The sequence below is a fragment of the Heterocephalus glaber genome, unplaced genomic scaffold (genome assembly GCF_053883595.1).
Source record: "Heterocephalus glaber isolate CG9 unplaced genomic scaffold, H.glaber_assembly_v1.0 deba00001504, whole genome shotgun sequence".
NCBI lineage: Eukaryota > Metazoa > Chordata > Mammalia > Rodentia > Bathyergidae > Heterocephalus > Heterocephalus glaber.
This window is the reverse complement of record NW_028258324.1, coordinates 55,393,654-55,415,831: the sequence shown is the minus strand read 5'-3', so window position 1 is coordinate 55,415,831 and position 22,178 is coordinate 55,393,654. Positions and strand designations below refer to the sequence as shown.

The 22,178-nt window shown below is 36.4% G+C and overlaps 1 protein-coding gene across 1 annotated transcript in view; it reads right to left on the bottom strand.

Moving 5' to 3' along the window:
- Pik3ca (phosphatidylinositol-4,5-bisphosphate 3-kinase catalytic subunit alpha) overlaps window positions 1-21,558 on the bottom strand; it is a 74,657-nt gene extending 53,099 nt beyond the window's left edge. The window contains exon 1 of the mRNA XM_021254485.2: window positions 21,444-21,558. The gene's annotated coding sequence lies outside the window, so the exon portion shown is untranslated. The remainder of the gene's footprint in view (window positions 1-21,443) is intronic.
- Window positions 21,559-22,178: the final 620 nt, after the last annotated feature.

Below are 22,178 nucleotides of genomic sequence, written 5' to 3'. Positions count from 1 at the left end.
TCAGTGCAAGCTCAAAGAAAAAGTCAAGGTAATTTTCAAGAAGGCAGAATAAGGGCCGGGGATTTAGCTCAGTGGTTCCGCAGCCTGCCTTGCAAGCGCAAGGACCCAAGTTCAATCCCTGGTACCAAAAGGAAAAAAAAAAAAAAAAAAAGGAGGAATAAAAAGAAAGAAATAAAAAAAAAAAGAAAAAAAAGAAATGAGAAATAAGAGGAAAGGTAAAAAATTAGAAAAGCTACCTGGGAAGACTAATATCTGATTAGGAGTTTCAAAGAGAACAAGGAAAACAGAGGGGAGGAAACTCTAAGATAATGCAAAATGTCCAGAATTTTCTGCAGAAAATTAAGTCTACAAAAAGAAATAGCCTACTGAGTACATGGCAAAATACATGTTTAAAAGAGGAACATCAAGGTACACCATCATAAAATTTCAGAACATCCAGCATGAAGAGAAAAAAGTAGTCAAGATGTAGAGAGAGGAAGGAAAGGAGAGAGGGAGGGAGGAAGACAGACAGAGAGAGACAGCGACAGAGAAAGACAGAGATTAAGAACTAGGATGGCACTAGAAGACTAAAGAGCAGACCTGAAAGCTAGAAGATACTAGTGCAATCAATATTTTCAAATTTCTTAGCACAAACAACTTTGAACCATTCTAGAATTCTGCACTCATTTAAAATATTACATGATTCTAAGGGTAGAATATGATACATTCAGCTATGTAAAAACTAAAAAATTTACCTACTAGTTATCTCTCTGCAGGAAGCCACTAGAGAAAATGCCCCTATAAAATGAAGGAGTAAACCATAAAAGGTATGGACACAGGAATTAGAGCTTCAACACAGCAAACAATATAGGGAATTTCCAGGATGCCAGCAAAGACCAGTCTTAAGCCATGAAACAGATCTACAGAGCAATCAAAACTAAATCAAGAAGCATGAAGGCTCTAGGAAGGGTGCCTCAGGAAAATAACCAAATGAATTGTCACAGGTGAGTCACTACAAAGACAGATTGAAGCCTATGGGAAAATAAATTCAGAATCATGGTAACCAAGCATGATTTTAAGATGAGGCAATTATTTAATTTAAAAAACAAAGTTGTAAGGAAAAAACATAGCCACATGCAATATTTGCTTCATTACTTTATGTCATATAATGTTAACACTAATTCTGGATTTAACCAGTAATTGTATTAGTAAGATGAGATAAAGCAAAGGAAGATATGGGAGTTAAAATTTGTAATAAAGATAATGTCAAATACTGGTGGACCAACAGAGAGCAACACACCCCATTATTATAAGGTTAGCTGCTAAAAAATGTCGAAGTGGTTTTCCTGAAGAGCACGGGACAAGGCAAGTTGCAGAGGGAACAGGAGGGAAGCGCAGTAATGAACTGCTGTTTTTATTAACCTTTCAATCTTAAATTTAAAACTATTTGCATGTGTTACTATTATTTCAGTGTTAAGGTATAAATTAAAGTTCAGTTCTATGATTCTTGGTAAATACACACAATTGTGAAAACTACAGTAACAAGCATTAAAGCACTTTCATTTCCTAACCCTAAGTTTTCTTCCTTTATAGAGAGAAAGCAAAGGAGAGGATATTAATATGTATGCTACAGATTTAAATAAAATGACCATTGTAATTTCTAAAATATTTTATTTCTGTTTAATAAATTGATCATTGTGCTTCTAGAATAAATGCTATTTAGTTTTGTATATGTGTGAAAAAACTATTAAAACTATCAAGCTAATAATTTATGTGGGACAACTAATTTTTTAAGTGAGAATGGTTTTTAGTTTTTTTGAGTGTGTGTACTGTTTATGTCAGCCTCTTAGACTAAGGAGTTTCACAATAACTTTATACTAAATGTCTGAAAGAAGAACAGAGAGGAGACTAGCCTCAATACATGTATCTTTAAGCCTGATTTGATCCACCAAAAAAAAAAAAAAGGTTACAGTACTATCCCATGCAGATCCAGGGAATAAAACTAAGTTTGGAAATGAACCCAAATAGCTGCTACAATTTCATATAGGGAAAAATAACAGAATCTGTAATGAGGTAACAGGAAGGATTACTTAATAGATGGTCCTGGTAGGATTAACTAGTCTCCTGGAAGGGAATATGTTGAATTACTACTCCTTAAAATAAATAAGGAGCCAGATGTGGTGTCGCACAACTGTAATCCTAGCACTGAGGATTACAGTGGCTGTGGCTACTGAGGCAGGAGGATCACCACAAGTTCCAGGCTAGCTTGAGCTACATAGTGAGTTAAAGGCCAGCCTGAACTACATAGCGAGACCATGTCTCAAAAAACAAAAAACAAAAAAGATAAATGAGGAGTATTTTTAAATGCTCCTGAAAAACAAAAGATTTGAAGAAGTGAAAATTCATACTACATTCTTGGACAGAAAGATATCAATTCATAAAGATGTCCACTCTCCTTTAGATGATTTGTACACTTTAATATAATCCCAATAAAACACCAATAAGGTATGTGTGTGTTACATGTATAAAATTAAGCTTAAAAAGTTGTTCAAAAAATTAGGGGAGAGGAGAAAGTGAGAAAGGTCTAGCCTTACTAGATACTAAAACATATTAAAAATTACAATAAGTAAATGATGAAAAATGCCTCATCAAGAATCAGATCAACAGACTAGTATAGAAAATTCAAAAACAAAGACAACAGTACGATAAAGATGTCATTTCAAATCAATAGAGAAAAGACCATATAGAACTAGATACTTGAAAAAAAATAATGGTAAATTTCTAATTTATATTTTACATTAAACTAAATCCTATTTAGAATGCAAACACATGTAAAAATAAGAAAATATAAAAAAATTTTAATTTGATTTTATTGGTACAATTTAGGTATACAGTATAATGACATTCATCATTGGAAATTTGCACCTTTACATAATCTCTCTTGGTTCTTATTTTTCCCCCTTCCCCTGGCTTCCCTTCAACCCCTCCATCCCTCCCTATTTACAAAGACTTTGTTTCCATTTTTTCATTTTCTCATATTAATTCCGATAAAAAATTTTTTAATATGTACAAAAACGTCTTCTCTAAGTAAAAGTGAAATGAGAAGACTGACAAAGCTACATAAGAAATAATTCATATATGTAGGGGGAAATATTATCAGCAATAACAAAACTAGTAAAAACTATTCACCACTCATATAACTGACAAAGGGGTAAATTCCTACTGTGTAAACAGAAATGCCTTAAATTTTTCACGAAAGAATATGAACTGTGAGTTCATTAAAAGTAATGCAAATGGCCAACAAAATAAAAATTGCTCATCTTTACTCAAAATAAAAATGAAAATTAAATGATACAGCATTTCATCCATTAGATTTGCAAAATTAAAAGGAAATAATGTTAGAATATTGCTAGACACACATGAAAACAAAAAGCAAAAAGCTCTTTTGAATCAATAAGGCTCAAGAAACATATACTCATCATTCTTGAGTTCTGAAATCAGGGAAAAATGGAAGGAATATTAGAGAAATAAAAGCATTTATAAGCTGAAGAGTCAGGTTTAGATTAAAAGAGTTGCTGCATAGATAAAATGCTTTAAAAAGTCTATAGTGGCTGGGGATTTAGCTCAGTGGTTCCACCGTCTGCCTTGCAAGCGCAAGAACCTGAGTTCAATACCCGGTACCCGGAAAAAGAAAAAAAAAAAGGTCTATACTAAACAATAAAAGACCTAAAAAGAAAACAGTCAATCAGCAAAGGAATACATTGTCTGACTGGCAACACTATTCTCATCAATATTAGAAATAAAAAAACTATAGAGTAATTAAAATAGGTTAGAAAATAATTTGACAAGAAATTCTATATCCAGAAAACTATCAGGTTGGAAGAAAAAAAAATTAAAGATATGTCCAGACAATTAGATTCTCAAAGTTTTACTTCTTCTGAGCCCATTCTAAGGTGATTAAATTCAATAATTACTACAGCCAACTAATAGTGGAAGTCAAAAAAGGGAAAGAATATCACATATTAGGACTGGGAAAACTGACTCAGCGGCCAAGTAAACAAGAGAAAGTCCTGGGGTAGTTTTATATTAATCATAAAAAGTAATTAAGTCCAAACTAGAAGATGAAATCGTTATTGCCAAAGTAAAGTGCTCATGAAAAAAATTAAAGAATTGACAAGTCAGGCAGTATTTTAAGGACATGGTTAACAATGAATATTTTTATTTTCACAATAGGAAAAAAAGGAAAGTAATTGGAAACTTTAGAAGAAAAAACAAGAAATACTCATAAAATAAAATCATACATCAAACAACACAATTTTGAGCAATATGAGGAATGTCTACAAAAATAAACCGTGTGACTTAAATGCTAAGACTATTATTTGTGATGCTTAACATGGATTCAGAGAAAGAACTCTAACCATAGCGTTTCACTTGGTTGTAAAGTGAAACACTTTTATATAATCATATTGATACTATTAGTTTCAACTACTAAAATATATAATCAAAATATAAGAGGTTTAAATATCAGGTTAAAACAGAATGTAAGTTTTATTACTTAGTGTAAAAAAAGCCTTGAAAGGAAGTTGGGGTTACTATTACTGTTGCCTAATACAGTGAAAAATCAACATTATTGAAAGCTGATGTGATAGGAAATGCAGATCTGAGTATCTTGAAAGTAGAACAAAAGCTGAAAGGGGAGAATGGAAGGATAGTGAAATATTGACTCCCTACAGTAACAAAATTAAGAGATAGTAACAAAAAATTTCAAAACTGGAATTAAAACGCTTAAATTTACTTTAATAATCTTCAATAGAGACTATTCTTCCATTTCTCAAATGTTCCTATCATCACAGATTAATACTGGGGAGGATTATTACAGATACATATTTGCTTTTTATAAAAATCTTTTGAAGAACGGAAGAGCTCTTTTTGGAAATCTTGTAACATTTTTTTCAAATGTATAATTTATTTCAAAGTATGGTACCCTAACTTCCATTTCTTGGTTTCAGTTCCAGAAATATTGGCAGAAAAAGTAAAAAGCTGACAGCTGGGTATAAGAATATTACAAGATGACTCTAATTATCTAAAATGTTTCTTTTAAAAGAACAGTTGCTACTAAATATTTCACCGCTAACATTTGGTTTAAACCATAGCTACATTCATTTTAAGGCATACTAGATTTGAAACTTGCAGCTGGTCTTTGACTTCCATCAACACCTTAAGAAGTCTATAGCAAGGCTGAACATATCTAAACTCTGGAAACTGAGCTTTCAAAGCTACAATGGAAATCCACTTGAATACTTATATACATAGAGCTTTTTGCCTTAATTGTTGCAAATAAAGTACTTCCTACATAAATATCAGGTCAATTTAATTAAACAAGTATATGTGAACATCCCAGTAGGCACTATGTCTTCTGCAAAGGATACAAATAAGCATTACAAAACTGAGTGTAGGTGGGTGAATATGAAAATGACAAACAGCTTAATGTCTAGTAATCTGTTCTTGTCCTAGAGGAAAAGGCATTAGTTTATAAAGTATAAACATGATGAAAAGCTTATTAAAACACCTTCTCTTTAAACATAATAGATCAACAACATGTGATGCAAGAAAAAAATGCTCAAAAAAGGAAGAGTTAATTTTACTGTCATGGTTTTTCCTATAAACTCTAAAAGCTAGGAAATATCTTGACTGAGTCCTAGGTCTATACTCACAAGCTAGGAAACTGTAAGCAAATACTGTATGTAATTTCTAAGACCTCATTCTCTTCACTGAAAAAAATGGGATTAGTCCGTTCTTGTCTTCTTTACTGGACTGTTAATCATTGGCAAACATTTACTGTGCACTTATTGTGTGCCAAACCTATGCTACATGTTTAAGATAAGTAAAATGGCATGCCTGACCTCAAGGTGCTCTTAGTCTAGTGAGGAAGATATATAAACAAGCATAATTTAGCATGTGTGCGATGTAATAAACACAGACTACAGAAATACAGAAGAGCAAAAGATTGATTCTGCCTGTGTGTCCAGAAATATATTACACAGATAATATATAAACTGAACAAAGTGTGCTAGGCCAACAAGTTACTAGAAGGAGCAATCACAGCAAAAGGGTCTCTGTTATGGGTTGAATACAAAATGTGCCCCAGTAGGCTCATATGCTCAGAGGTGGGGTTTTTGGAAGGTTATCCAATCATGGAGGCCTTAACCTCATCAACGGGCCATGAGCTCACAGCTGAATGTGCTGTTAGGCGATGGGGCTAGTCGGAGGCTAGTTGGAGGTGGGTCACTGGGAGAAGAGGATGACCTTTAAGGGTATATTCTTGCCCCTGGCCTCTATCTCCCTCTCTGCCTCTCTTCCTGTTCTGCTTTCCAGCAGACATGAGGTGAGCAGCTTTCCTCTGTTGTGCCCATTTGCCATACAGTTTCTGCCTTAGAGCCAGCTGACCATGGACCTAAACCTCTGAAACCATGAGACAACATAACATTTTTCTCCTTTATGTGAGGTATTTTATCCCAGCAACAGAAAGGTGACTAATACAATTGCTCAGCAATAGGAACCAAGTTCAGAGAAACCTATATGAGACAGAGGTAGTTTAGATTGTAAGGTGTTCCATGCAGGAAAGTATAGAAAACGAGAACAGAAAGGGTAGCTGATGCCAACTTATGAGTAGAATTACAGTAAATTAATGAGACTGCACTTTATCCCAAAGTCAATGTTCCTGAGCAACTTGTTCTGGGATCACATGCATAAAGATCATGAAAAGGAAGACATTAAAATTCAGGTTCCCTGGATTATGGATCCCCTGAATTAGAATTTTTAGGGCTTGGGGAATTTGTATTTTAAAAAGTTCCCTAGGTGGGCCAGGGATTTAGCTCAGTGGTTTCGCAGTCTGCTGTGCAAGCGCAAGGACCCAAGTTCAATCCCCAGTACAAAAAAAAAAAGTTCCCTAGGTGATTCTCATAAATTTCAAGTTTGAGAAGAAGCAATATAGGTTACAAGGAATTACTAAGCTTTAAGTAGATTAATTTTGTATTTTAGAGTAATCACTGTAGCAGTATTGTGGAAGCAGTGTCAATCTCTCCCTGAGTGTCTTCCACAAAATCTATTTATTATACCATACACATGAAAATTCTGCTAGTTATTTACATATTTGATAATTTTGGCAGCAATGTAGAAGGTAAAAAAGAGGAGAGCAGAAAGTAAGACAGACTAGTTGGGATACTCCAATGATATAGGAAGAGGCTAAACTAAAGCAGTAATTAGAAGAGAAAAATACCACAAAGATGTGAAAACATTCTGAAAACAAAACTTTAAAGTGTTAGGTACTTTTTTTTTTTTTTTTTGGTGCTGGGGATCGAACTTGGGTCCTTGCGCTTGTGAGGCAGGTGGCAGAACCACTGAGCTAAATCCCTGGCCCGATAAATGTCTTTTAATAAGGAAAGTACCATAAGGATATTTACTCTCACTGAAGTAGTGTATAAAATCCATGGACATACTTTATAAGTGATTTAAGATATTTTTGAAGGAAAATGTTGACTCTACATTCACACACTATATTTGTACTTTTCACTATTAAATACTAAGAGTTTAACATTCTCTCAAGCATAGGGGTTATTCAACATATGGGAAATGATGTTTAATCATTCAGGTAACTATTTTTAAAAGCATAAATATACATATGAGGATCATATTTTCACAGCCCAAATTCTGAAGACACTTTTGAAAAATATGCTTCATTCCTTAGATTACTCTTGAGTCATATTAGAAGAATATGGAAGTAGAACATTAGGAATTCCAACTATCTCGCAACATTTTGTCCTTTGATCAAGAGACTTATTGTTATTTACATTTCCCCTCCTATTTGTTCTTTATAAGTCTATAGATTTGCTAAAGCAAAGTCAGGCATAACACGCAGAATTTATTTTATGAATACAAGTGGGGTTCTGCTAACTCCTTTGCCTAGAGAAATGGAAAGACTACAAGACAGAAAATGTAAGTAATGTGACAAATCCACAGTTACTTCCTTATGTACTATTCATTCCCTTTGTCTGAATGTCCAACTTATGTCCTGTCTGAACAATGTGGAGAAGAAATGCTCCTTCCTCTACAATCTCGTAAAGAGAAAAGTGTACCCTAAGGTACCATGTGCCCTTTTCCTAGCTGGCTAAGACTGTGGCTAACGGGCCTAGAAGACATGCTCTCTCTTACGCTGAGGGAAGAGGGAGGGTTTGATGCAGTAAAATGGGACAGTTGCTACAGTTTTAGACTAGTCTCAAAATACTAACTTGCCTGATAACTACGTGAAACCAACTACTTATATTTTACAAGTCTGAAATTTTGTTACTGAATGGCTAGTGACTGAAAGTGATGTTTCTAGGGTGCTATCTTCCAGAAACAGGATCATACAAACAGTCCCTGGTGTAGAGTCAACATTTTCCTTGAAAAATCTCTTCAATCACCTATGAAGCATATGAATTTAGGTTTTTTGTATGTTTATCACCTCGTACAGAATGTTTTGTGTAAAGATATAATGCACACACAGCCATCTACAATGTATAATAGTTACATGTCATATATGAAACGTATACATTAGAAGGGCACGATTTCATATATGAGTGACCACATGTATGTGTATCAAAAAGAATGCACAAGTGATAGTTTGTTATGGCCACATTGGTGAACCACCCTGGAGACCAACGAAACTGTCTGGGCAAGCCTAAGCAGCAGTTTCTCTTCCGGGAACAAACTGCTGTTCTTTGGTGGAGTACTAGAGGTTGCATATTAAGAGGATTGTATGAATGTTACATATATCTGAGTAACAGAATCACACTCAACACAGCAAGATGTTCAGAACAACTGAAAGGGCAGCAAATTCACATGTTTAATCTCATGTTTACTTTTTGTTTGTTTGCTTTTTGTTTTTGTAGTGGGGATCGAACTCAGGACCTTTTTTTTTTTTTTTGAAACAAGGTCTCACTGTGTAGTTCAGGCTGGCCTTGGACTCACTATGTAGCCCAGGCTAGCCTCGAACCTGTGGTGATCCTCCTGCCTCAGCCTCCCAAGTGCTGGTATTACAGGCGGTGCACCACCACGCCTGGCTACATCATGTCTACCTTGAAACAGCTCAATAGTAGGATGGGATTGCAACACTTAAATTAACATTTTTACATAAGTTATCATATTTTTACATTTGGCTGAGTATATACAGATGATTTCATGTAAATTAAATGTTATGAGATGCCACTGTACTGATTGGACGTTTCTTAATCTTTTAAATGAAGAGATTACACATGTATACTGAAGCATTAATGGGAAAACTAATTAATGAATTAATGAAAAGTAATGTATAAAAAGTACAATATACTTCCATTCCTCAGTTTCATGATATTAAAGTTTGAGTTTGGGAACTCAAAATATATTCTAGGGTACATTTAGAAAATTAAAGAAATTGTCTCTCACAGCTCTTTAGCTAGAGTTCTTTGTGATATCATTTAAATGTAAGTATCTTAACTTCAATGTAGGTTAGTCATAATCCCATAGTATAGAAACAAACCCTTGGTCAGTATTATGGCAGTCTAAGGTCTCAGTGTTTTTTCGTTATGAGTAAAACCCCACCCCCACCCCTAAAGAAACTAACTTGTATATTTTTACATGTATTAAAAATGTTTGGTGGGCTGGGGATGTAGCTCAGTGGTAGAGCACTTGTCTAGCATGCCCTGGGTTCAATACCCAGCACTGCAAAAAAAAAAAAAAAAAGTCAAAAATGTTGGGAAGTTTTTAATTAAAAAAATCACTATTTAAAATAACAAAAAATCTGAACCATTATGACAAAAATTGCTGACATTTTCTGAAACAATCTCCATGTAAATCATAATATACAATATACATAGCTTTTAAGTGTTTTATATTATTATATAATAAATTATATATTATATTATTATTACTGATTTAGAAATTAAGACTTTTTGAACTTGAGAAAAGTAAATTACTTTGAATGACTATCAAGAGAAGTTTGGTCAAAACTGCTAAAGAGAAAGAGGTAAGAAAACAAAACATATGTGTTTGCCATAAACCTAAATATGAGCTAATAGTCTCATTTATATAAGGTACCAACAACAATACTAAACCAGGTTGAAGATACCATAGAAACTTTTATAAGTGGTGCCAGGCAGCTTAAAATAGTTGATTAAAGCAAAATACTGAGACTGAATACATGGAAATAATCAAAACATACGACTGCTTTATTTTCATATAAATGACTTATACAATGTCCAGTCAGCATACACTACATAATGAAGAAAATAATATCTGTATACACGAGTAAACACTACACTTAACAAAGATTTCATAGCAGGTAGAATGAACAAGTGAGTACAATCAACTTTAATACAGGACATGAAGTTTGTATAAAAGGAACTATGTGACAATATGATACAAACAGTGTGTCTTTGGTGCATGAAGAAAGAGGAAATACCTAGAGCATGAAACAAGTATTGCATCAATGGCAAAATGTTATTAAGATATCTGCTGGGGATTCTGAGATTCCAGGAACAGACAGAGAAAAATAACTCCATAGGAAACTCAGACTGGATGTGAAAAATTTATATCACTCACTTAATAATACCTTCTGTCCCTTAAGTCTTCATTTCTATGAAGCTAAATCTCCATTCAGATTTCTAGAGTTAGAATAAAATTTTTAGAAGTTTCATACAACAAAAAGAAAACAGTAAAGAAATGATAACTACTCTAAGCTTGTTAGAAGGCAAACTTATCCACTATCCAGAGACTGGATCCATTATTAAATTTTCAAAACAGACACGATTAAATTCACCATATACTGTTAAAAGTTCTAAAATAAACCAGTGAATATGATATGATTCTTACTTTCAAGGGGCTTGTCAAAGATATTTACTGAGTGCTTTTATATGCTAGGCACTGTCCTAAATGCTTGCACGTATTATTCATTTAATCTTCATTACAATATTTGATGTAGGTAGTAGTTATCCCTCTTTTACAAATGAGAAAATGTGTACCTTCCACAGAATATGTAACCCAGACACATTAAATAACCTCCTGAAAGTTACTAAACTAGTAATCCCCATAGTTGGGCTGCAGACTGCATCCTCTTAGCTATTAAGATATATATTTAGAAAAAGTAAATAAAAATTAAAGCAGACTAAGTACAGTGTACGTGCAGATTTTCTAAGACTATGCCAACTTCAAATATTTTTCTTGTTGTTAGATTACTTGGCCAAATTTTGATTGGGGAGAAAAAAATCAGTCTCATATTCATACTCAATGAAAAAAGACCACAGCATAATACAATTCGCTGTGCTTTTTTATTATTGTTAATAAAAATGATCTTCAGAATAAGAAAACAGGCTGCTGTCTGAGCTAATCACTTGCCTATTAGGCTAGTGAGTGGGTCAGCTTCCTTCTTAAGGAAAGTTCTTGCAAACTTAATGACAGGATGCTAACATTCAGGTTTGTTCACAAAACTGGCAGAACCTCCAAAACTACACTTCACTTGTTATTCTATCATTTACACCACTCAATAGCTGGATCGTTTCATCTATTTCTCCTGAAAGCATATTTTGGCTCTAGTTTTGCCTACTGTCCCAAAAAACAAAAATAAGGCAAGGTTATTCTAAACACACATCATACAAATTTTAAAAATAAATAAATAAAAATGATTTTGAGGGGCTGGGGATTTAGCTCAGCAGCACTGCACCTGCCTTGCAAGCACAAGGTCCCGAGTTCGATCTCCAGTACCTTCCCAAAAAAAGATTTTGAGGAAATCTGGAGTCCCATGCTATCACTAAGAAAGCTGAAAGTTGGATATTTCTAGTGAATGAAAAAATAAACCACCCTATAAAACTAGTAAGTATAAAATTAGTTTCAAAATATAATTATTTAGGGCCGGGGATTTAGCTCTGGTTCCGCCCCCTGCCTTGCAAGCGGAAGGACCTGAGTTTGATCCTCAGTACCACACAAAAAAAAAAAGCTTCAAAATATAATTATTTCCTTTCCTTGCTGTTATGTATGGTTTTCAGATTAAAGTAGTGGATAATTTAAATACTTTCCCCACAGTTTTCCTCATGAATTCTGCTTTACATTTGATGATGTATTCCATAAATCTACATTCACAGAATAGTAGCTGATTTAACACCATCACCACCACCACCACCACCAGTTTTCAACCTGTGAACAAAGTAACTTCTTAAGAAGTGGAGATGACAATTTACTCATTATTAGGCTCAGCGCAGTCAGTTGTTTGCAAATACAGCAGTACTTTCAGGTTTAAACACACAATAAGTCCCATGAAAAGTACTTGGAAAAGCAAGATCTTGTAAAGAAAAATAAGCCACAAAAATCTGCTTACTTTGCTGAAAAATGAGTACATACTCAAAATAAACAATATCTCACTACTAAAGCAGTTTGCTGTTTAAAAATACTCAAAAGCTGAAAGTAATTTTTGTTTGTTTGTTTTGGTACCGGAGATCTAACTCGGGTCCTTGCGCTTGCGCAGCAGGCGGCGAAACCACTGAGCTAAATCCCCAGCCCTGTTTGAAAATAATTTGAACAATAATAGAAAAAACAAATCAATAGTATAAGTATCACTGCTTTCTGATCAAGGACAATGATTTTTGCCATCTTTCCATACATTTGTCTCAATAACTGAGGACAGAACTAGGGAAAAAAAAAGGTTTACTATGCTTCTGGAAGTATGTTTCTAAGATTGGAACACATTTTCTGGAAACTATCTGAATGAGGTGGGTTACCAAAGGAAATTATGGAATATGTTTTCCTAGAAGTCCTTAACATGTAAGGATGATGTCCAATGTCTGTCAAGAGTACTGTGACAGGTCTGCTGGCCGTCAAAATCCTAGCAACTGGTGTGTAGTGATGACCTACTCTAAAGGCCTGTCAGTCATTTCATCATTTCCAATGCCAGTAAGCAAATGACCAAACACGCAGTAAGTTTAGTTTTCCAAAGTCACTGATGGTTTCAGAAAGGGGGAAAAATCCTTTCACTTCATTCTTTTCCAATAGCAGCTTTTGGCTGGCACACAATTTTACACAGAAACTTTCAAATATGCCCAAATTCAAAAGCAAGCAGACAAAAAGATTGTAGCTTCTGAAAATACAAGACACTGAGATAGACTATCTTCCCCTCAGGGAGTGGCTTACTTACCATTTACCCTACTCAGAAATCAGAAACAGACTATGAAGAATCTCACAGAGTCTGGGAATTGTAAAAAAACCTTAGAAATTTTGCAGGTGAAGAATAAATTCTGAAAGGTCAAGATCTAAGACTAGCTCATTAATAGTTGAATGTAGAATCCACACTTTCTCATTCTGATACAATGTTATTTTCACCTTAACACACAGCCTCTTAAATTTTCAATCTTTGTTCAAAATGTCTCTAAATATCAATGGAAATAGGCACCTAGTTAACAACTTAAAGATTTTGTTTTTTCTTTTGTGGTGCTAGGGATGGAACCCAGGGCCTCGCACATTCCAGGCAAGCATTCTACTACTGAGCTACGTCTCTCAACCCTTTTTTCAGATAGGGTCACACCAACTTGTCCGGGCTGGCCTTAAACTTGAGATTCTCCCACCCCAGCCTCCCCCAATAGCTGGGATGGTAGGGTTGTGTCACCACAACTGGCCAAAAAGTAATTCTTATATACTTCAAATTTATACTCAAGAAATGATCAACTAAGACTGGCATGTAGCAATTTACCTATGTTTCACTATTTTTTCCCGTACTATTTTTAAAACTGTATAGTTATACTAATAGAAATATAAGAAAAATACTTTTAATTTCCAAATATGATTCTATTCTTAAAAAAAAAATAACCCTAATACTTACTGATCATCTAACATTCAGGACTATGCTAGGAGTTGAGACTACAAGAATGAACATAACATGCTCTCCTGTTCAAACACCTATGCTCAAAATTCTCTTCAGAATATTGCCTTGCATTTCTGCTGTACCTGAGAAGACACATTTCTCGAGCTTTACTCTTAGTAATTTAGCAAAGAGTTATGATCATAGAAGAATGATCCTATCCTTGTACAGCTTTTTTCACATCACAATATTGATTGTTTTGGGTCTATTAAACAAATATTTAAAAATCTAATATGTATAGTCTAAACATCCTAAAAGATACAGATTTTTTTTTTCCTTTTCTAGTACTGGGGATTAAATCCAGGGATGCTCTAACACTGAATTACCGCTCTAGGCCCTTCTATATTTTGAGACAGGGCCTTGCTAAGTTGCTCAGGCTAGCCTAAAACTTATGATCTTCCCACCTCAGCCTCTTAGCAGCTAAGATTACAATAGTGCACCATCACACTCCACTAAATTTTTTTTTTTATAACCACACAATGATTTCAAACAGCAATGCTTGTCATAATAGAAAGACTTCTTTGTTACACCTGCAATATATGCTGGAAGTTACTAAAATTTAACCACTTATAAAAGAGTACAACTTAGACCAATTGCCATACTAGCTAACAACATGAATATTTAACTGTCAGGCCAAATATAAAAATTATTATTCTTGTATTAGACATAAATTTAAAATAACTATTATGTATACCTTTTTATTTAATAATTTTATGCACTAATTTGGGGATCATTTACATTATCTCAATCATATGAGTTACTCAGGAAGCAACACATTACAATTCCTATTCTATCAATGCAGAAAAACAGGCAAAATATGATATAATCTGCTCCCTCATACACATAGACAAAGTAGCAGTCTGGGATTGGAATTCAGTCCCTGAGGCATCTAGACCAGACCTCTCTAATACATAATAATAAACAGCTTCACATTAAGAAACACAAAATTTGGGGGAAATGACAGCTCCAAGCCATCACTTTTATTACAAACTTATAAACTCTTCATCCGAGCATTTTATCTTTAAACTCTCTAAACTACGTAAGTGGGGAGGGAGAGAACAAACATCTAAAAATTCCTTAACTAGGATCAAATGACTCATATAATAAAGAATTTTTTAAAATATTTATTTATTAGTACATATTTGCAGTATACAATGTTTACATTCCTTGTGGGGAGTTGGTACATGCACATAACACATCTTAATTCTAAATCCTCTTCTCCTTCCCTGCTCCTTCCATCTCTTGGTCAGTCCCTTTCCCCATGCAAAAGCTCTACCTACAGTTTTTCTCCCAGTTCTTTTTTTTCATCCCTTTTCCCTACCCTCCCTTCTCTCTCCTTCCATCTCTTATTCCCCTTCCCATCAGAAAAAGCTCTCCCTACTTCCCATTACCTACCTAATATTTTGCTTTTTATTGGCTTTCTCATATAAGAAACAATGTAATATTTAAGCTTGTGTGTCTAATTTATTTCACTGAATATTATGGTCTCCAAGTGCATCCATTAACCTATGAATTACTCAAGTTTATCTGTTATGGTACAATACTACTCCATTATGTATAAATACCACATTTTCTTTACCCATTCATCTGTTGATGAGCATATAGGCTGCTTCCAAGATTTAGCTATTATGAATTGTGCTGCTATAAGCATGAGTATGCATATGTCACTGTAATACAATGTCTTTAACTCTTTCAGGAAGATACCTAGAAGGGGAATGGCTGGATCAAATGGAATTTCTACTTTTATTTTAATCTCCATAGTGATTTCCATAGTGGTTATATTAGTTTACATTCTCACTAACAATGTAGAAGGTTTCCTTTATCCCCCATAGCCTCTTCACCATTTATTACTTGATTTTTTTTGAGGCTAGCTATTCTTTCTGGAGTAAGATGAAATCTCAGTGTTGTTTTAATTTGCATTTCTCTAATGGTCAGAAACATTGAACATTTTTTTCATTTATTTATTGGCCATTGTACTTCTGAGAAGGGTCTATTCATTTCAGTTACTCATTTTTTGAGTGGGTCTTTTATTTTGGAGGGGTCTAATTTTTTTTGACTTCTTCACATATTCTAGATGTTAGTCCTCTGTCCAAGGAATAGCTGGCAATATTTTTCCCCATTCTGTAAGCTGTCTCTTCACACTCATATAATAAAGAATTAAATGTGAATAAGGTATTCAGCTGCAAAACATTATCAGCATATCTAAAATTGAGTAACCTTTTTGAATGATGGAAATCTCCAGCCTTCAAGCTGAATCAGATTTCACTGTATGTTGCTTCATATTTCTTTTACATCCTAATACTTCAATTTCTCTTACCTATGGGTTTTAATTTTTATTTCAGTATTTTTTCCAAAAAGATCATTAAATTCACTTTTCATGTAAACTTCAAGAGAAACACAGGCAAGCAATTTTAATTGACAGAGAAGTAAGACTGGTAACACATGTCAGCAGAACAATATTACATTATGTGTCAAGTTACTCTCATTACTACCAAATAAAATCACTATGTAAAAAATTAAGAAACATGGCACCCAAGTAGAGAAAAATATCAACTTTAGTCTGCTGATATCTACAACTGCTAGTCTGACCCTGGGAACACTGTTTGTGCTTATCTTCTGAACTGGCCCTTATCAGAAGACCAATTTTTTCCTATATTTCCTGTATCAGTTGGAAATTACTCTAATGACTGCTAAATTTTAAGGTTTGGTAAACAGGAATTTTACCAACATCTCTGGGTCTTCTTTTGTAAAACATTCTTAATTTGAATGTGCTCCATTCTTCTGAATGCTCAAGTCTGATGCTACTCGTCTTTGGCAATGGCATAAGGTCATCAGTTTAAACTCTCCTCTCCTGACATTCATATATATATATATATATATATATATACACACATATATATAATATTAATTATAATATATTAGAATACTATAGATTATTAGCAACTGGCTTTTGTTGTATTGTCAGATTAAAATTTTAGTCATAACTATTTCCCAACCTAGCTGACCAACACCTGGGTGTCTGGTAGCAGAACTGGGTTCACAGAAAACGAAACCAAAAGCCACAGTGGTTTTTGGTCCCTAGTCACACCTGCAGTGCTAGCAGTCAGCAAAGTGGAAAACAGAACTTATGACAAAAACTGTGTCCTTTTATCTCAGGTAAGTTTACTCATGAGATCAAACACCTCCTAAAGGGAAAGAACATTTATTAAGTACCTGATCTAGTTCAAGAACTCTCTTGGAGCTATATTATCTCATTTAATTCAACAACAACTTTATTGAGTAGTAATTATCCACATTATACAGATTAGGAAATCTATCCTCTGTAATCCTGCCAGTAAGTATGAACTAGACTTTGAACCAGAACACATTACATTTCAAAGCAAATACTGATAGTACTTAGAGAATCTTAAGGACAGATCACTAAGCAACACATAAAACAATAATGGTGAATCTTTTAGAGCTTTCAATGATATAAACAACACACTGCAGCATGTGTGCTGCAGGTTCACTGATACAGAACATCTAGTATAATTCCTTTATGTTACAGATGAAGATGAAGCCTGAAGTAATAGAGACTTGCCCAAAGACAATGTTTGTGGTAAAATGGAGATGTGAATAAAAGTTTTCTGATTTCTGGTAAAGTACTGTGTCTAATAATGATCATTATGTTTGCCAGATATGTGTGTTTGTGTGAGCAAGTGAGTATGCACATGCACTTGGGTTTGGGTGTCCCTCTTCATATAATTTATAACATCTCAAACGTCTCCAAATGAAATTCCTATCTGTGGCCATTTCAGGAATGTACATTTTTAGGGACCAAAAAATGTTAAATTATTAAAAGTATTGGTCAATAATAAAAACTTTATTGGTGCTTATGAATTATTACATGTTGTAAAGGCTCCCTCCAAAATATTTATTCAGTCAAATACCTATAACATACTGGCTGATTGGCAATAAAAGTACAACATATGTAAGACAGAAGGAGTCAAATTTACATTCCGGTGGAAGACACAAACAGGCAATTACAATGTAGTGTGGTCAATGCTATGATGGGAGCACAAAATGCCATGGGGAAGGGAAGCAGGGACACCTAGCCCAGATTGGTCTTTTCAAAGGAGCTGAGGAGAAAGATGAGTAGGAGTCAGTTAAGGAGGGAGGATTAAGTGCACGTATGTCTCAAGAAGTACAAACAGCATTTACTCATGAGAGCATGCAAAGACCAGAGGAGTTGCAGGAGTAAAGAAATGAACCTAGATAGAAAAGCAAGGACCAGATCATTCAGGTCCTTGAAATCAAGGGCTTTATAATCTTGTCAGTCAGAATTACCTGAACTTTAAAACAAACAAACAAAACACAAATGTATTTGGCTCTATCTCACACCAATTAAATCAGAATCTTTGAGGATGAGACTCTGGTATTAGTATTTTTTAAGGTCTCTGGATGATTCTAACATGTAGTCAGAATTAAAAAACAATGTTTAAACTGTAAAGAAAATTTAACATACATATTTATTACTATAAATATGGGAAAAGGTGATTGCAAGAAATTAAACTTCTCTGGGTCTAGTTTCTGTAATCTGACTAAAAATGAGCTGGAGCAGATTAGAGTATGAGACCGAAAGGAGTCTGAAAACGTTGGTTTTGATGAGCATCACCTGCCACCTTGTCTGACTTCAGATAATATTTCCTAGAGATAGTAATACTGCTCTGTATACAGGATTGTTATATAGCTTGAGAAATAACACTTTAAAAAGAAATTACGATAGGGCTGGGGATTTAGCCCAGTGGTTCCGTCGCCTGCCTTCCAAGTGCAAGGACCCAAGTTTGATCCCTGGTACCAAAAAAAAAGAAAAAAAGAAATTATGATCACTAATAAACCATGATATTCTAAGACTTATGCTTCTAAAGTTGAACAGTTTTAAAAGTCATAAATATTTTCACTGGAGATGAAATATTTTATGAAGCTTAAGAAACACATTTCTTTCTTTTTTTTTTTTTTTTGGTACTGGGGATGGAACTCAGGACCTTGTGCTTGGAAGGCAGGCACTGGAAACATTGAGCTAAATCCCCAGCCTGAAACACATTTCATTTTAAAAAACACTCTTACTTTGGAATTCAAGATATAGAATAAAATAGAGAAGAGATCCTTTTACCACTACTCTAGCTGCTGAAGAGATCAAATAGGATTAAGGTAGCTCTCTTCAAATAAACAGATCAACAGAGCAAGTGCCCTTTCCAAGATAATCACAACTGTTTAAAAAAAATCTTAATTCAGTAAAGGGCTAATAGGAAATAAGTTACACAGCAAATAATCTCTTAGGGGAAAAAAAAGTCACTGTGATGTATTTTAAAAAAGTATTTTATTTCTAAATTTAGGTGTTTTTTGAAGGAATACTGACTTGGGATAGAGAGGATCTTATCCTGACAGGAAGGAAGCTCTGCCTCCAAGACTGTTCCATGCATAGAGACGGCACAGATATTGCTCTTTTACAATATCTCTGGTACATATACGTAGCCCCATGAGAGTATATATACTTCCATGAAGTCATTTTCCAGTTTAAGTAACTATTTGTCTGTAATGCCCTCTCTAAGCACCATATACAATTTAAACTTTTAAAACCTTTAGATACAATCACTGTCCTGTATTTACAATGTGATCCATTTTTAATTCTTTAATTTCAATTGACAGGAATATGTTTCAAACTTTATACTCAGTGAAAGATAAAACGCTGGTATTTGTTTGTTTTTCTGGTACCGGGGATCGAACTCGGGTCCTTGCTATTGCGCAGCAGGCGGCAAAACCACTGAGCTAAATCCCCGGCCCAAACGCTGGTATTTGTTACTTTCTTAACTCCCTCATGATACTATTGCCATTCTGATGATCTATCATTTCTTTCAATCACCTATTTCGTGATTTTAATAGGAAAGTACCTGTTTTGAAAAAAAAATGCACAAAAACTTTTGAAAAAAAATTAAGGATTTTTATTTACTTCTGTCTTCCAAAAACAAAGCCCCAAAATATGAGATTAAAAAACTTTAAAAACATCATCTATCTCACCCCCTACACAGCTCTCCTTAGATAATTTTGGCTGATGACACTGCAGAACAGTTAATCTGATAATTAAAAATTTCCACAACATGTGATGTTTAGACGGAGATTTAACCAGAATTCAATGCTGTCGACCAGAATTCAGTGCTTCAGTTAAAAAAAAACCCAAAACACCTTAAAACTTGAATACACATACATGCTATTATACTGATTTAACCAAACTAATTTAGCAATGCGCTATCTTAAGTATCTTCCAGGACTTTAAACAACAATCCAGCACATAAATTCTGTACGCTGCAATGTAAACAAATACCCAAGAGAATCTCGTTTCTAAGCAAGAAAACATTCGACCAATATCGCCCAAAGTGGTTCAAAAGTTGAAGAAGAAATCACCCGTCTTGAGTTACCAGAAATTTATCTAACCAAGTTTTCTAGGTGTTCTCGCCGGCCTTACAAACTACGATCCAAAACATCATCCCGCACCCCTGCTCTGCATGTTCACAAAAGCGCAGTGGTGGAATGAGGAAGCTTCACCAAGACGAAATCACAACTCTAATTCATTAAAAAATATTCAGACCGTGTTCTACAAAGCCCTCTTTTGTTGTGCTTCCCTACTCTTTATATAGCTACATAAACAGCTTCCCAATTATTGACATCTAGGAAAATAGCTTTCGATTCCCAAGTCTACTAACATGGTTGGCCACCATCACCACTTCTTTAGCATCCTAAAATAAACCCCACAAGCCGCGGTCAAAACACACTGGCTGAAACGTCTTGGTGTTTACACAGCCCCAACCAGGGCTCTACCCTATCTTCCTGAGCCACTTAGGAGCTATGAAACAGGTATCATCACATAATAGACTCAGAGAACAAGTTACACGAGACAATGTCTCAGATCTATGAATGAAAAATCCAAAAACTCCAAACGTTTGACTGTCTCGTTAAAAGGAAAAAACGACCTCCAAAGGAAGGGTGGGAGGGGAGCTGCGGGTTGAGAGGAGCGGTTTTCCTTCCATACCCTTGCCGGGCGATTTAAACCCAGTACGAGGCGAGCGCAGGGCCGCAGGACTGGCAGGGCCGGAGTCCTCGGGCGTGACAGCCCCTCAGGAACTGCTCGCTGTGGGGCTCCAGGGAGCCCGGCCACCCGCGGGCCGGGTGGGCGTGAGGGGCCCAGAAGACCGAGTCCCTGCGGCCGGGGTGGCGGCCCTGGGTGCACTTCCTCAGCCTCCAGCGGCCCCGTCGCCCAAAACGGCAGAGGAAGGAAACCAGGAGCCGGGGAGAAAGGAGAGGGAGCGGCAGCTGCCGCCTCTACAGCTGGGAGAGGCCAGAAGCCGGCGAGCGAGAGGGAGCGGCGACCGCGGGCAACTCCGCCGCCGGCCGACAGCCCCCCGCCCAGCGCCGCGGGCGCGTCCCGGAGTCCCCGGCACCCACCCGACCCCACCGCGACCCCGACCCCGCCGCGCCCGCGCCGCGCCCGGCCAGTCCGCTCAGTACTTACGCTCGGGGCTCCTCCAGGCTCCGCGGCTCTAACCGCATCGGGTCCCAGCCCCGCGGGCGGCGGCGGCGGCGGCGGCGGCGGCGCCGAGGGAGAGGAGAGCGGGCGGCACGGCCCCCGCCTCCCGGTCCCTCTTCCCCGCCGCTCCGGAACTGCCCGGCCGGGCCTGAGCCCTGCCTCGCCGGCGGCCCCAGCCCCAGCCCCAGCCCCAGCGGCCGCGGTCGCAGCAGCCCGAGACCTCAGCGGCGGCACCGGAACTGCCGCTTTCTCCTTCTCGCTCCCTCTCCTAGCGAGCCCCCGACGCACGCCCCCGCCCCTGTCTCCTTTCTCTGTCGCCCCTGGTTTTTTTTTTTTTCTTTTGTTTCCAGAATAAACTTTATTGGTCTCTTTTTCCGCTCACATCGTGTAAACAAACAACGAACTCTTCCCCACCCCCTCGACTCCCCCTCCTCCGGCAGAGGAGGGTAAGAGCTGAGGAGGAGCCGAGCCGAAAATGCCCCGGAAGCAGAGATGCAGAGGAGTGGAAGTGAAACTGAGGACAAGAGGAGGGGGAAGTGGGCAAGGAGGGCAACAGTCTCCACTGCGCCTGCGCCCTGCTTTTCCGCCCGGAGTGGGATGCAACTGGGGTTGCTTTTCTGGCGTGTGTCTGCTTAATATTCCGTCTTTTGCAGTAGTGAGGCTGTTCTGTCATGCTAGGGCAGTGTAGGAGTCGTATATTTGTTTTTTGTTTTTTTCTTT